This window comes from Geotrypetes seraphini, chromosome 1 (assembly GCF_902459505.1).
Source record: "Geotrypetes seraphini chromosome 1, aGeoSer1.1, whole genome shotgun sequence".
NCBI lineage: Eukaryota > Metazoa > Chordata > Amphibia > Gymnophiona > Dermophiidae > Geotrypetes > Geotrypetes seraphini.
Genome location: NC_047084.1, coordinates 300425932 through 300439926, shown reverse-complemented (window position 1 = coordinate 300439926; position 13995 = coordinate 300425932). Strand labels below are relative to the sequence as shown.

At 43.9% G+C, this 13995-nt stretch overlaps 1 protein-coding gene across 6 annotated transcripts in view; it reads left to right on the top strand.

Annotated features, from left to right (window-relative positions):
• The window catches only part of WBP1 (WW domain binding protein 1), a 61807-nt gene that overhangs the window by 12558 nt on the left and 35254 nt on the right, over positions 1–13995 (top strand). The gene's annotated exons all lie outside the window — the stretch shown is intronic.

The following is a 13995-nucleotide window of genomic DNA, read 5'->3' as shown; positions in this document are numbered from 1 at the left end:
TTTGCTTAGTGGTGATTTTTGGGAAGCTCAAATCCTATGTTCCGAATGGAGGTAGGAGTTCTGTGCACATATTTTCTGTTGCTGCTTTCAGTTGTACTTGTCTATATGTGTGTGGATACCTGTCTGTGTATTTTTTCTTTTAAGATTTCATTGTAGTCCAGATAAGGATTGTAATAGCCATGTAGTAGTAGTACATAATTTCTGTTATATCCTGTGTTTCTGTTTACATGTAAAATATATGAGGGGAAAAATATGAAATGAATAGAATGGAAAATCGCTGGAGACTGCCCCAACTTTGTTGGTTGGGCTGAGAACTTTCCAACGGCCCCTTGTTTGAAGTCTTTTGGGAAGTACAGGAAAAGAACAATCAGTTCAGTCAAAGTTAAAATAAATATATAAGCAAGAGGAGTTCATTTGCATTTACATGTGTAGGTTATCCCTTTAGAAGAGGAACACTTTAACTGTGTACAGTCAGGAAGGAGAGAACCCAGAAACTGTGCAGCTTAGCTATTGGATAACTTGGAATCTTATGGTTCCAAATAGATTTTTTTTTTTCTTTCAAATATTGAGAAAGATTTGCTTTATTTCTTTTGGTCCTCCCAAAAATAGTGGAGTACAGTAAGCTTTTGTTTTAACACCATGCATGACAATTATTCAGCAGGCCCTGCAGGGATCAGTAACAGTGGTAGCACCCAGAAAGAGCTCCATAGTCAAGGACAGGAACTGATAACAGGAGGAAATATTAGTGCTTGAAATGCTGCAGTAATCTATGTGTATGATTTGCTCCAAAGCTAAACTTAGGGAAATTGTAGTTTCCCTTCTAAAGCTGTAAGGGAGGTTTATATGGTGACACAATTGACAGCAAAAGGTAAAATAAAACAGCTTGTTTGTACTTTCAGCAGCACTCGCAGGCTAAGGCAGAGGTATGGAACTTTGTGTAAGAGCAGCAGACTTACGTGACCGTCAGCTTATCCTGCTCCCAGTGGCTAGTGTAGGCTCCATGAGCTGTTTTGAAAGATGCCAGGCTGATCCTGGAGTGCGCTTAGTCATGTGAAAATCTGGCTCTACACTTGTATTACATCATGCTTTCTTGACTCAAATTACATTTTGCTTACAGAAATGGAATTGTAAAAAGGGGGGGGGGGAACAGAAAATATCTTGAGCCAAGTGAACTGATCTATCTGAGCCATTTCACAGAATCCCAGGATGTAAAATCAAGACACAGTAGTACAAAGAGGTAGTGGTACTGGATTAACTGCAAGCAGGAGAAATGATCTGTGAATAGTAAGAGGGGGAATGGTTGATCCCAGAGGGCAGGGAGCAAGGATTGAACTGGCATAAAAACAGGAACAATGATTCATGGCATATTAAGAGGTTCTCAGGGGAATAAAAATTAAGGAATAGAACTGTGAACGCATTTCAAAGCTTATACTAAAATGATTATGCTGTAATATTTTATTTTTTCTACTCATTTTCCTCTTGCTGCTATGGATTGCAGCTCGGTTGGAACAATAGTTGAGGTGTAGCACCTTGAGCCTTTCTCAGCTACTTTGGGGAGGACAGCTTGCCCTTATTTTTGTATCTCATTCCAACTTTAATTTGCTCACTGCAGTAAACAGTTCTTAGTCAAAAGCTAAGCACCAGGGCTCATTTCAGAATCTTGCAGTCATGGGCCCTTAATCTAACCACTAGGTGTCACCATTGCACATAGACTCTTTCTGAGGCCTGTCCAACCTAACCTTCTGTGCTTCTGCCGGCAGGCAGGCTCCCTTCTTGTCAGATTGGAGTGGGGGGGGGGGGCCTAGGCTGCACAATTTCTCTGCTGCACTTTGACCCACAAGGCTTTGTGTCTATAGAGCCCTGCGCACTTCAAATAGATGATGTTTGACCTGCGCAGGGCTCTGTAGACACAAAGAAAGAAAGAGAAATTGGAGTTGGTATCCCTGGTTTGGACTGAACCATGATGCACCTGGTGTTTGCTGTGCCTTGTAATGTTTCCACATATTATCTTGTATTGTCATATAACATCTCAATGCTACATTTAACATCCATTCACCTGTGGGCATTGCTCAGGTATTCCTAATTTATATGGCTCTTTTCTAGTAACCTTCAACCAGCAAACAGTGTTTTTGAACACAAGTATCCCATCCTGCAACTATTTCTTAGAGGTTTTTAGGGGAACTGAAACCCTCATAGAGCCTAGATGATCATACAGTACCTGTATGTTAAGAAACAGACCAAATACAAAACAATAATGTGGATCTCTAAGCAGTCACATACACATAGATTCTAATCTGAAAAGTTTAGTAACAAACTTTATGAAACGGTGAACAAAAAAAATGACATTCTTAGGAACATAAGTATGTATACAGTTATTGCTATCCAGACAGGTTTCACTATACTTAGCTAGGGTCTGGGGAGGATCAGAATACATTGCCCTCGCTAGGATGTGTAGCATTGGGTCAGGGCCTTAGAGCACTGATCTACTTCCTTCATATTATAAGCTCTGTTGTAGGAAAGCATTAGAGCCGTATCTATGTTGTTTTGAATGCTCTGATGTGTACTTATTAGTTTCATAAGTATTACGCTGACATTGTATTATGTCTCATTTAAATTTCACTGCTGTTATAAGTATGTTTTTGAAACTGTTTCATGGTAGTCCTATTATTAAGCTTCAATTTGCTGATTTTGAGTTGACGTCACTCATAATTCTTTATTTTTGATCTTCTTGCCACTGTTATGTTAATAAAATTATAAGTTTTATGTTGAATTGTACTGGTTGTACACCATCTTGGGTGAATCACTTCATAAAGGTGGTTAATGAATCCAAATAAATAAAATATTCTTAAAAGCAAAATATGTTGGTTGGGCTAAAAAGGATCCCATACTGATTAGAACTAAAAAAGTAAAGTATAGACACTTGCCTACTTCATGGGATTTACATTATGTGAGCAGACATGCCACTCCAGTCTCGGCATTTTTTTTAGTAGCTGAGCACTTTGATAATTAAGGGCTCATTTTACTAAACCGCGTTAGGATATTAACGCGCGGAATAGCACATGCTAAATTGCCATGCGCACTAGACGTTAACGCCAGCATTGAGCTGCCATTAGTTCTAGCCACGTAGCGTGGGTTTAGCGCGCGCTAAAATGCATGCGCTAAAAACGCTAACGCAGCTTAGTAAAAGGAGCCCTAAATGTTGGTAAGTTTCTAATTTACTTTTTAATTCTAATCACTACAAGATCCTTTTAGCCTGTCACATTTTGCTTTTAAGAATACGGGCTCCTTTTAGAAAGCCGCAGTAGTCGCCCTGCCGCCCATAGGGATTTATTGGGCGTCAGAGCGTTTGCTGCGCAGCCGCTACTACAGCTTTATAAAATGAGGGGTATGTATCTAAGTGAGACCTGCATTTAAGTAAAATTGGGCAAATGTGTTCATTTTGCTCTGTTTTAGTTCTATTGAAGCCTGAGCATTGCTATCAGTGTTGTGCATCAAAGTTCACCTGCACCAAGAATTGTAATAGATTAAGTAAAACATTGAAAAGTTGTCCTTGTAACGTAGCATCTTTATCTGTAATTTCACTTTTGATCTAGCATATTTTCATCTGTGACTGTGCATTGAATATTTTCAATAACAGCAATGACTTGCCGTGTATCACAGTGATTCTCCTCACATTTTTAATTTATCTGTGTTCTCACCTTGGAATCAAGCTACACCCCTTAATCGTTATTTTTCTTAAGCACCGTTTTATATCTAGGATATCCACAGGCACTATTGTAATTGGTAAGAATCCTTTTTAATCTCTTCACTTTTAAGCATTTAGCCAACCTGATATTAATTTTGACAATTTTTTATTAATTTTATTTCCATTTTAAATGTTTTATATCTTAGAATTATAACTTTTATATATTTTTTCAGTTCAAACATTTTATAAAATTTTTTATAACAGACAAAATACAATAAGGAGAACTATATAAAAATATAACATAAATTAAACATAATATTGTCATTATCAGAAGGGAAGAAATAATACAATCATTATCAGTTTATAATTAACAGAACCACAATCGTAATACCCATTGATGAGAGAGTATATTAAATCTGGGAAAGATAAGTGTCAAAAGTTTTCCATATCTTATAAATTTTATGGTATCTATTGTTTTTTTTCTGCAGCCTTAAGTTTGTATTTATAGATGAGACAAATTGTCTGCCATCAAAAGATATCATTCAGAGTTGTGGCAGTCTTTCAACAACCAAGCGCTATTTAGTATGTCAAATAAAGATTGTTGTGTATCATCTAATTATAAAAAGAAGGATCTGCTGAATGTAAGATGATGACAGATAGCAAAATTGAATTGTTGATTTTCAGAATTTTTGGGATAGTTGACCATAGCTTTTGTCAGAAAGTATTAATACATGAGCATTCGAAGAGCAATATGTGCTAAAGTGCCATCATTTTGATTACAATGCCAGCAAAATTTGGTATTGGCAATGTTCGCTTTCCACGCTTTAAGCAGACGTATTGCCCTGTGGACTAGAAAATATAGAGATAAGCTAAATGATTGTGTAGGTCTGTTAACTTTATACCAAGAGTGTTCCCAGTCTACAGTTTGATCAGAAATTTCTAGCTATCGTTCCCAAACTTTTGTAAGTCCAAGGTGTACATGAAAAGAGAAATTATTAAGAATTTTGTAGATGGGCGAGACAAACTTGCATCCATTAATCATTTTTTACTAAGGCCTCCTTTTATAAAACTGCAATAGTTTCTAGCACGGGGAGCCGTACTGAATGTCCCGCGCTGCTCCTGACGGTCATTGAGTTTCTATGAGCGTCGGGAGCAGCGTGGGCCATTCAGCGCTGTTCCCCCAAATTACAAATTGCAGTTTCATAAAAGAGGGGGTTAGATCATAGATAGAAGATGTTTCTTGTGAGTTTTCAACATTTTGGGCTCCTTTTACGAAGCTGCGGTAGCGGCTTTAACGTGTGTGACTTTTAATCACGCGCTAACCCCTGCGTTAGCCGAAAAACTACGGCCTGCTCAAGAGGAGGCAGTAGCGGCTAGCGCGGCCAGCAGTTTAGCGCGTGCTATTACGCGCATTAAACCATTACCTTGGCTTTGTAAAAGGAGCCCATTGTTTGTATAAGGCATAACCAATTAAAGTATTTTTTTTAAGTTAGTTTCATATTTTTGTGAAAATTCTTCAAAAGAGTAAAAGATATGGGTAGAGCAAAGTTGTTTCAAGGATCAAATACCATGAGAATGCCAAAGAGGCCAGAATATAATCGAGTGATCAATTTTAAATTTGGGATTATACCAAAGTGACATATTAAGCGAGTTCCAACAACCAATTTTTAGACATTTGTCTAATAATAGTAAAGCTTTATGAGTTTCTAATAAAAGTTTATAATCTATGATCTTGGGAGGTATTATGTAAGTTGGGAGTAAATGTAAAGTAATTAGAAATAATTTTTACAAAAAACTCCCAAACAAGAAAGGATGTCCAAAAAACTGTACACACCTAAACTACATCCAGATATCTACCCAGCACTACAGACATTCATACTTCAAAAATGGAGAAAAGACCTCAGTGTATAATAAGGGTGCAAAAAATCACTGCCCAAATAGACAAGCCACTCTCAAAATCCCAATTTTGAGACAGGCAGACACATCCTTGGTCAAAAACTCCAAGATAAGTGGAGAAATATTACTAAATATCATTAACGTCTGTAGTATATCACAATAACATCATACTTATCTTTGAAAACGTAATGTTCATAGTAGTCTTAATAGAAGCACTGGGATGGAGAAGCAGGAAAAAACCCGCACAGTGGAGCATGAGCCAAAAGCACAGCGGCTAAAAACTCCTCACTGCTTGCAGTTTATCTCCACAATCTCCAACAGGACTCCCTGTTTCGCAACATAAGTTACAAACAACCAAAAAACAAAATACAAAAAATAGCCCCTCGGTGTTCACTGACTTAAAGCTTCAAACGTCATCATGTGACAAATGCGATGACGTCATAACATTTCAACAATACTTCCAATAGACTGCATTGTCAAAAAAAGTGCCTTCGCACTCATAAACAGTCGAATCAAAAACACGCTCTCCATTCCACACAATGGGTGCACAGGTTTGTAAAGCAAATATCCAGCGGTGTTCTCTACATAGCAGCAGTTGTTTAAAGTCTCCTCCTCGGGCAGAAGGAGTCACACACTCCAGAACCCAACAGTGCAAATCTTGAAAGCTATGATGTAGATCCAAACAGTGCTGAACCAATGGGGCTTCAACTCGCTCTCTAGCAATACATGATCTATGCTCTATAAGTCTAGTTTTAAATATCCAGGAAGTTTTAGTCACGGAGCACTGGAATGTTCCTTAGGTTGCTTTAAAGGTAGCCAAAACAATATCCTATGGCACAGGAGTGGCAACAGATGTTCGCTCAGCCTAAGGTAGATTCCTTGGCGGCTCAGGTAACCAAGCACACATCACTGCTGAGTAAGGGAGGCATAGTATTAAAGGATATACAGGATCGTAGAGTAGATGTCTTCCTAAAAAAGGCAGTTTGAAGCTTTGGCTTTAGGGATCAAAGCAGCTGCAGCAGCCTCTTTTGTGGCATGTGCTTGTTGTACCAAGATGCATGGGCTTACCCTGGCAGAGGGTGAGCCTTTGCCCCAACTGCTAGCAAAGATGGATTATGTGGCCAATGCTCTCTACGATGACATTAGAGTCATGAGCAAAGTCTTGGCTTATTCAATTTCAGCCCGCAGAATGCTCTAGATAAGGCAGTGGGCAGGAGATTCCACCTCCAAGGTCACTCTCAGCAGACTCAAAGGACAGTTAATGTTAGGAAAGGGTCTGGATGACCCGATGGCCAGTGTTGCAGATTGCCATCCAAAATTTCTGCCTGACAGCAAACTACGAACCTCTAGAGGTTCTGGGCGGTCTAATTTTTGTAATTCTAGGTACTTTCAGCAGTATTCAGGAGGAGCCTCATCTCAAAGATCCTATCAGGGATCAAGACAAATTCATAGAACCTAGACGAAGCCAAGCCTATGGTTCTCGTCCCACAGCAGCCTCCAAAAAAGTGCAATTGACGCAGGGATCAAAGTCTTCCCCATGAGGATAGGAGGAAGGCTGTCAGCGTAAATGGAAGTCTGAGCGCAGATCTTGTCAGACCACTGGGTGCTGGAGATCATTCGGGGAGGGTACAAGCTTGAGTTCACACATCCCTTAACAGACTGTTTTGTGGACTCCCCAGTGGGGTGATCAGAAAGGTCATGCAGAGTCTGGGTAACAGTACAGAGGCTTGTAGAAATTCAAGCCATAGAACCAGTGCCACCAGAAGAATTGGACTTGTGCAGATACTCCATATACTACATAGTGCCCAAGAAAGGCTTAGAAGATTGGAGTAGTGACCAAGAAAGGCTTAGAAGATTGGAGACCAATTCTGGCTCTCACATCAACGAGGCCCTGAAAGTTCCACTCTGTTGCATGGAAACTGTGCAGTCAGTTATCGCAGTGGTACCTCGGAGGAATGTCTAACTTCCCTAAACTTGACGGAAGCCTATCTGCACATTCCCATATTTCTGGAATGCAGGAAATTTCTGAAATTTCATGTGCTGAAGAGATATTATCAGTTCTCGGTGCTTCCCTTTGGGTTGGCAACAGCACTCCCACTTTCACCAAGGTGATGGTGTTGATAGCAGCACATCTCCGCAGGGCTGGATTACAAGTGCATCCATATCTGGACAACTGGCTAATCAGAGCTCCATTCCGTCATAATCAGAAGGGGATCAAGCTGTGGTTCAAGTGGTTCAGGTCTTGCAGAGCCTGGGCTGGATAGTGAATTTTCAAAATAGACAACTGGACCCTTCCCAATACTTGGGAGTACTCTTCAACATGGTAGAAGGCCAGGTCTATCTTCCAGAGGCATGCAAACAGAAGTTTCAGATAAAGGACATGATAGCCATTCCTGCTCTGTCTGTTCCAAGTACTAGGCTCCATGGCAGCTAGTATAGATGTCCCTTTGGTGAAGGCTCATATGCACCCTCTTCAGAATACATTTCTGTCTCAGTGGTCCCCACAAATGGACTTCCTTCAAATGACTCTTCTGTGGTCTCTGGAATTCTGCCACAGTATGAGTTGGTGGCTCTATCCACATCATTATTACAGGGCATGCCCCTTGGAATAACTTCATGGGTGATTCTCACAATGATGCCAATCTGTTAGGCTGGGGAGGCCATTGTAACGGAATACCCAGTCCAGGGTCTGTGGTTGGCCTCCCAGAGAAAATGGATTTGAATGGCATTACAGAAGCTGGAGAAGAGTCTAGAAGGTGGCAGTCTGAGTCTTCCTACAGCAGTGGCGTATGTCAATCACCAAGGAGGCACAAAGAGTGTGCAGTTGAGCTTGGAAGCCCACTTATTGTTCCAGTGGGCAGAGCTATATCTATAAGTGATCTCTGCAGTGCTTGTTGCAGGAGTGGACAATATCCAGGCTGATTTCCTTAGCAGATAGACCTTAGGCCCAGGAGAATGGGCATCATCTGCAGCAGCATTTAAGTCCATCATTTGTCAATGGGGACAGTCAACTTTTCTTCTGATAGCTATAGTGAAGAACAAGAAGGTGAACCACTTCAGTCGAAGTTCTGTGCCAGGAAGTGAAGGCCTGGATGCCCTAGTCCAGCCGTAGGTAAAGAGTGAGCTCTTATACGTGTTTCCTTCATGGCACATGATAGGGCAGATTCTTCACAGAATAGCAAACCACCCAGAGACAGTGGTCCTCATAGCACCGGATTGACCATGCAAGCTGGTACACATAGAAACATGATGGAAGATAAAGGCCAAATGGCCCATCCAGTTGGCCCATCCGCAGTAACCATTGTCTCTTCCTCTCTAAGAGATCCCATGTGTCTATCCCACGCCTTCCTGAATTTAGACACAGTCTCTGTCTCCACCACCTCTTCCGGGAGACTGTTCCACGCATCAGGGACAAGGGTCTCAGACTGCAGGTACAACATGATCTTCTGTCTCAGGGCCTAGTGGTCATAGAAGATCTGGTTCGCTTTTGTCTTAAGGCATGACTCTTAAGTGCATGGCATTAGAGCGCAGAGGATACTCAGAGGTAGTCATTGCTACTCTCCTCGGATCCAAGAAGCCTATGACAATCTCTGCTTATGCTAAGGCATGGGAGGTGTTTCAACACTGGTGTACAACAGAGAAGGTGGAGCCATTTAGTGCTCCTATCATGGTAGTGCTAGCTTTCCTCCAAGCAGGTCTTGACAGAGACCTTGCAGTGGCATCACTCAGAGTGCAATTGGTGGGCCTCTTGTGTTCAGAGTTCGTGGATGCAAAGCTCCCCTGGCTTCTCATCCAGATACAGCCTTAGTGCCCCCTTTAGGAATCTGGCTCAGACCACTAGTAAAACAACCATTTTCATCATGGAACCTTAATGTGGTTTTGCATGGCATTGGTCAGGCTCCATATGAGCCTATTCAGGATGTGTCCTTGCTGGATCTTACCGTCAAGACCAGGGCTGCCCAAGTCCGGTCCTCGAGATCTACTGGCAGGCCAGGTTTTCAGGATATCCACAATGAATATGCATGAGAGAGATTTGCCTGCAATGCCTTCTTGGTATGCAAATCTCTCTCTTTCATGCATATTCATTGTGGATATCCTGAAAACCTGGCCTGCCAGTAGATCTCGAGGACCGGACTTGGGCAGCCCTAGTCAAGACCATTTTCCTTGTGGTCATTATATCAGCGAGATGAGTCTCAGAACTGCAGGCCTTGTCATGCAGGGAGCCTTTCCTCAAGATAACAAAGATGGGAGTTTCTCACATACGGGTCCATCTTTTTTGCCAAAGGTCGTTTCAGCATTTGATGTTAATCAAGAGGTAAGATTACCAGGGTTCTAGAGCACAGGGTCAAAGAAAAAAGACCGGATTCTGAAAAGGCTGGATATGAGGAGAGTCCTATGTTATCTAGAGGTCACCAATGAGTTCTGACTGTCGGACTGTCTATTTGTGCTCTCCACTCAGGCTAGATGCAGTAGACTGGTGTCTAAAACTACCATTTCGAGATGGATACAAATGGCCATCTTATCAGCATATATGGCCTATGGCAAGCAATTGCCGGTCTTTTTGAAAGCACATTCCACAAGAAGCGTGGCTTCATGGATGGAAACTCCTGTTACATGCAGAAGCTGAGGGTCCTGAAGTGCATACAAGTTGTTAGCTTAGTGCACCAGGGGCTGCCAGGCAGGCTATCTGCACAGCACTACCCACTGTATACCCCAAGAATATTGTAAGTGGAAGAGGAGATCATTCTCCACCAAAAAAAGAAACAGAAAATGATGGCAGAGACAGCCAAACCAGTTTACCCATCCATATCACTAGTAACTTTTATAATCCTTTCCTGTCCCTCAAACATGCTCATTCTTGTCCTATGCTTTCTTGAATTCAGATAGTCAGTTTCCACCATCTCCACCAGAAGGACATCCATGCATCCATCGCACTCTGTAAAGAAATATTTCCTTAGATTACCCCTGTGTCCCTTGTTCTAAAATTTCTTTTCAGTGGAAAGCGTTGCCTCCTGTACACTTAATGGCAGAGGTATTTAAAATACCTCTATGGCATATCCCCTCTCTCCCGCCTTTCTTCCAAAGTACACTTAACTGAGGTCTTTAAGTCTGTCCTCATATGGATTATGATAGTGATTTTTTTTTTTAGTAGCTGCCCTCTGGGATGACTCCATCCTGTTTATATTCTTATGGATATATGTTAATGAATTGTCTATTCTTATTTCCTAATGTCTTGGTACTTCCCCCAAGCTCAGAATAGAGCTCACATTGGAATGAATAATATTTAACAAAAGAAAGAATGAACCCTGTGGGTCAAAGAGCAACAGAGAAATCGCACAACCCGGCCCCAATGAGAAGACAGAGGCATTGGTGCAGCGCAGCCCCAGCCAGACCTGCTTAGAGCTGTTTGACTTTAGTTGGGGTGGCAAAGCAATGTTTTTGGGGTGGCACATGCCACCCCATGGTGACACCTTTGTTTAAAATCCCAAGGTATCTATATTTGGACACAATTTTTATCTTAGTATGTCAAGTTTAGCAAAGGAAGGAACCTTCTTCAAAGTAAAATTATTTAATAAGTATAAAATTTGGATCTTAGCAATATTCAGTTTAAATATGTTCACTGCAACATATTTTTTTAAAAATCTGATTTATTTTTCATTTAAATCTGATGTTTTTAATTTAAATTGGATTTTAAAAAATAAAATGCTTTTTTTTAGGAAAAGTCTAGATAGTTTTCTGTTTAAGGACCTCTTTTACAAAGCCTGATAGTGCAGGCCAACATGGTAAATACAGTGGTGCCTCGCATAACGGACGCCTCGCACAGCGAACGCTGCGCACAACGAACTTTATGTCTTGATCCGTACAACGAACTTCGTTTCACACAACGAAGTCGCCCGAGCTGCATCCTTCCGCGCAGGCACTGCGCTTAACTGCCCTCTCTCCGCCTGGTTCCCTCTTGCCCCCCGACTCCCCGACACGATCGGGGCAAGAGGGAGCTCAAGCCCTCTTGCCCCCCCCCGACTCCCCGACACGATCGGGGCAAGAGGGAGCTCAAGCCCTCTTGCCCCCCCGACTCCCCGACACGATCGGGGCAAGAGGGAGCTCAAGCCCTCTTGCCCCCCCGACTCCCCGACACGATCGGGGCAAAAGGGAGCTCAAGCCCTCTTGCCCCCCCGACTCCCCGACCCGATCGGGGCAAAAGGGAGCCCAAGCCCTCTTGCCCCCCCGACTCCCCGACACGATCGGGGCAAAAGGGAGCCCAAGCCCTCTTGCCCTGCCGATTCCCCAACTCCCCGACAATATCGGGCCAGGAGGGAGCCCAAGTCCTCCTGGCCACGGCGACCCCCTAACCCCACCCTGCACTACATTACGGGCAGGAGGGATCCCAGGCCCTCCTGCCCTCGACGCAAACCCCCCCTCCCCCCAACGACCGCCCCCCCCAAGAACCTCCGACCGCCCCCCCAGCCGACCCGCGACCTCCCTGGCCGACCCCCACGACACCCCCAACCCCCTTCCCCGTACCTTTCTGTAGTTGGCCGGACAGACGGGAGCCAAACCCGCCTGTCCGGCAGGCAGCCATCGACGGAATGAGGCCGGATTGGCCCATCCGTCCCATAGCTCCGCCTACTGGTGGGGCCTAAGGCGCCTGGGCCAATCAGAATAGGCCCGGGAGCCTTAGGTCCCTCCTGGGGGCGGGGCCTGAGGCACATGGGCCCAACCCGACCATGTGCCTCAGGCCCTGCCCCCAGGAGGGACCTAAGGCTCCCGGGCCTATTCTGATTGGCCCAGGCGCCTTAGGCCCCACCAGTAGGCGGAGCTTTGGGACGGATGGGCCAATCCGGCCTCATTCCGTCGATGGCTGCCTGCCGGACAGGCGGGTTTGGCTCCCGTCTGTCCGGCCAACTACAGAAAGGTACGGGGAAGGGGGTTGGGGGTGTCGTGGGGGTCGGCCAGGGGGGTCGCGGGTCGGCTGGGGGGGCGGTCGGAGGTTCTTGGGGGGGCGGTCGTTGGGGGGAGGGGGGGTTTGCGTCGAGGGCAGGAGGGCCTGGGATCCCTCCTGCCCGTAATGTAGTGCAGGGTGGGGTTAGGGGGTCGCCGTGGCCAGGAGGACTTGGGCTCCCTCCTGGCCCGATATTGTCGGGGAGTTGGGGAATCGGCGGGGCAAGAGGGCTTGGGCTCCCTTTTGCCCCGATCGTGTCGGGGAGTCGGGGGGGCAAGAGGGCTTGAGCTCCCTTTTGCCCCGATCGTGTCGGGGAGTCGGGGGGGCAAGAGGGCTTGAGCTCCCTCTTGCCCCGATCGTGTCGGGGAGTCGGGGGGGCAAGAGGGCTTGAGCTCCCTCTTGCCCCGATCGTGTCGGGGAGTCGGGGGGGCCAGAGGGCTTGAGCTCCCTCTTGCCCCGATCGTGTCGGGGGTGCCAGGGACCACACGGAGTCACCCACCGTACCACCCGATTCGGGTAAGCGCAGGTATCGGTGGGTGGCTTATTTGCGGGGGGGTGCCTTATTTTACATTTTTTTCTAAAAAGGGGGGGCTGTCTTATTTGATGGCCCTGCCTTATCATCGGGGAAACACGGTAGAAAAAAAAAAAAAATGAACAGTTAAGTCCCAGTTTTTGCCGCTGAGACTCTGCCCTCTCACTGTAAAATTAGACTCTACTTAGTCTGTCTTTAAATTTAAAAAATGTGTGTTGTTTTAAAAAACAATTATGTTTTTAGATGTATCTAAATAAAAATAATAACCAAAAATTTATCTTTTTTTATGTCATCTTAGCATATTTTATGCTGCAGAACGAATTATTTTGTTTTACATGTATTCTTATGGGAAAACGCGTTTCACACAACGAACGTTTCACATAACAAACTTGCTCCTGGAACGGATTAAGTTCGTTGTGTGAGGCACCACTGTACTCCGATGACCATAAGGATTGAATGGGCATCAGAGTATTTGCTGCACAACACTCGCTAGTGCCGCTCTGTAAAAGGGGGCCTAAGATACATTATAGTCTAAAATTTATTCATCATGAAATAAGGATTTGTTTTTAATTATGTAGCATGAGGCTGTACATTTATTCAATGTTTAAATTTTGTGGGAATTCCATTAATCCATTCATAATGTCACAGGTACTGAGTTGAGAAAAAGACCTTGACCCCATAGTTCCTTTGCAAATCGATGTATACAGAATCAACTCCGTACCACTTAAGTGCTAAGTTTATATATCTGCCCAAGGAGCTAAATGTGACGAGGCAGGGGCAAGCAGTAAAAATGAAAAAACTTTGTGAGCAAAATACTCCACAAATCTTGGGATCTTTCTGTGTATTGCCTGAGGTTTATCATATTATTCTCAGCTTGGAGGCCATAACAGGCCATAAAAGAGACCCATTTGGGAATATTTTAATGAAGTTCCTCTGCCTATG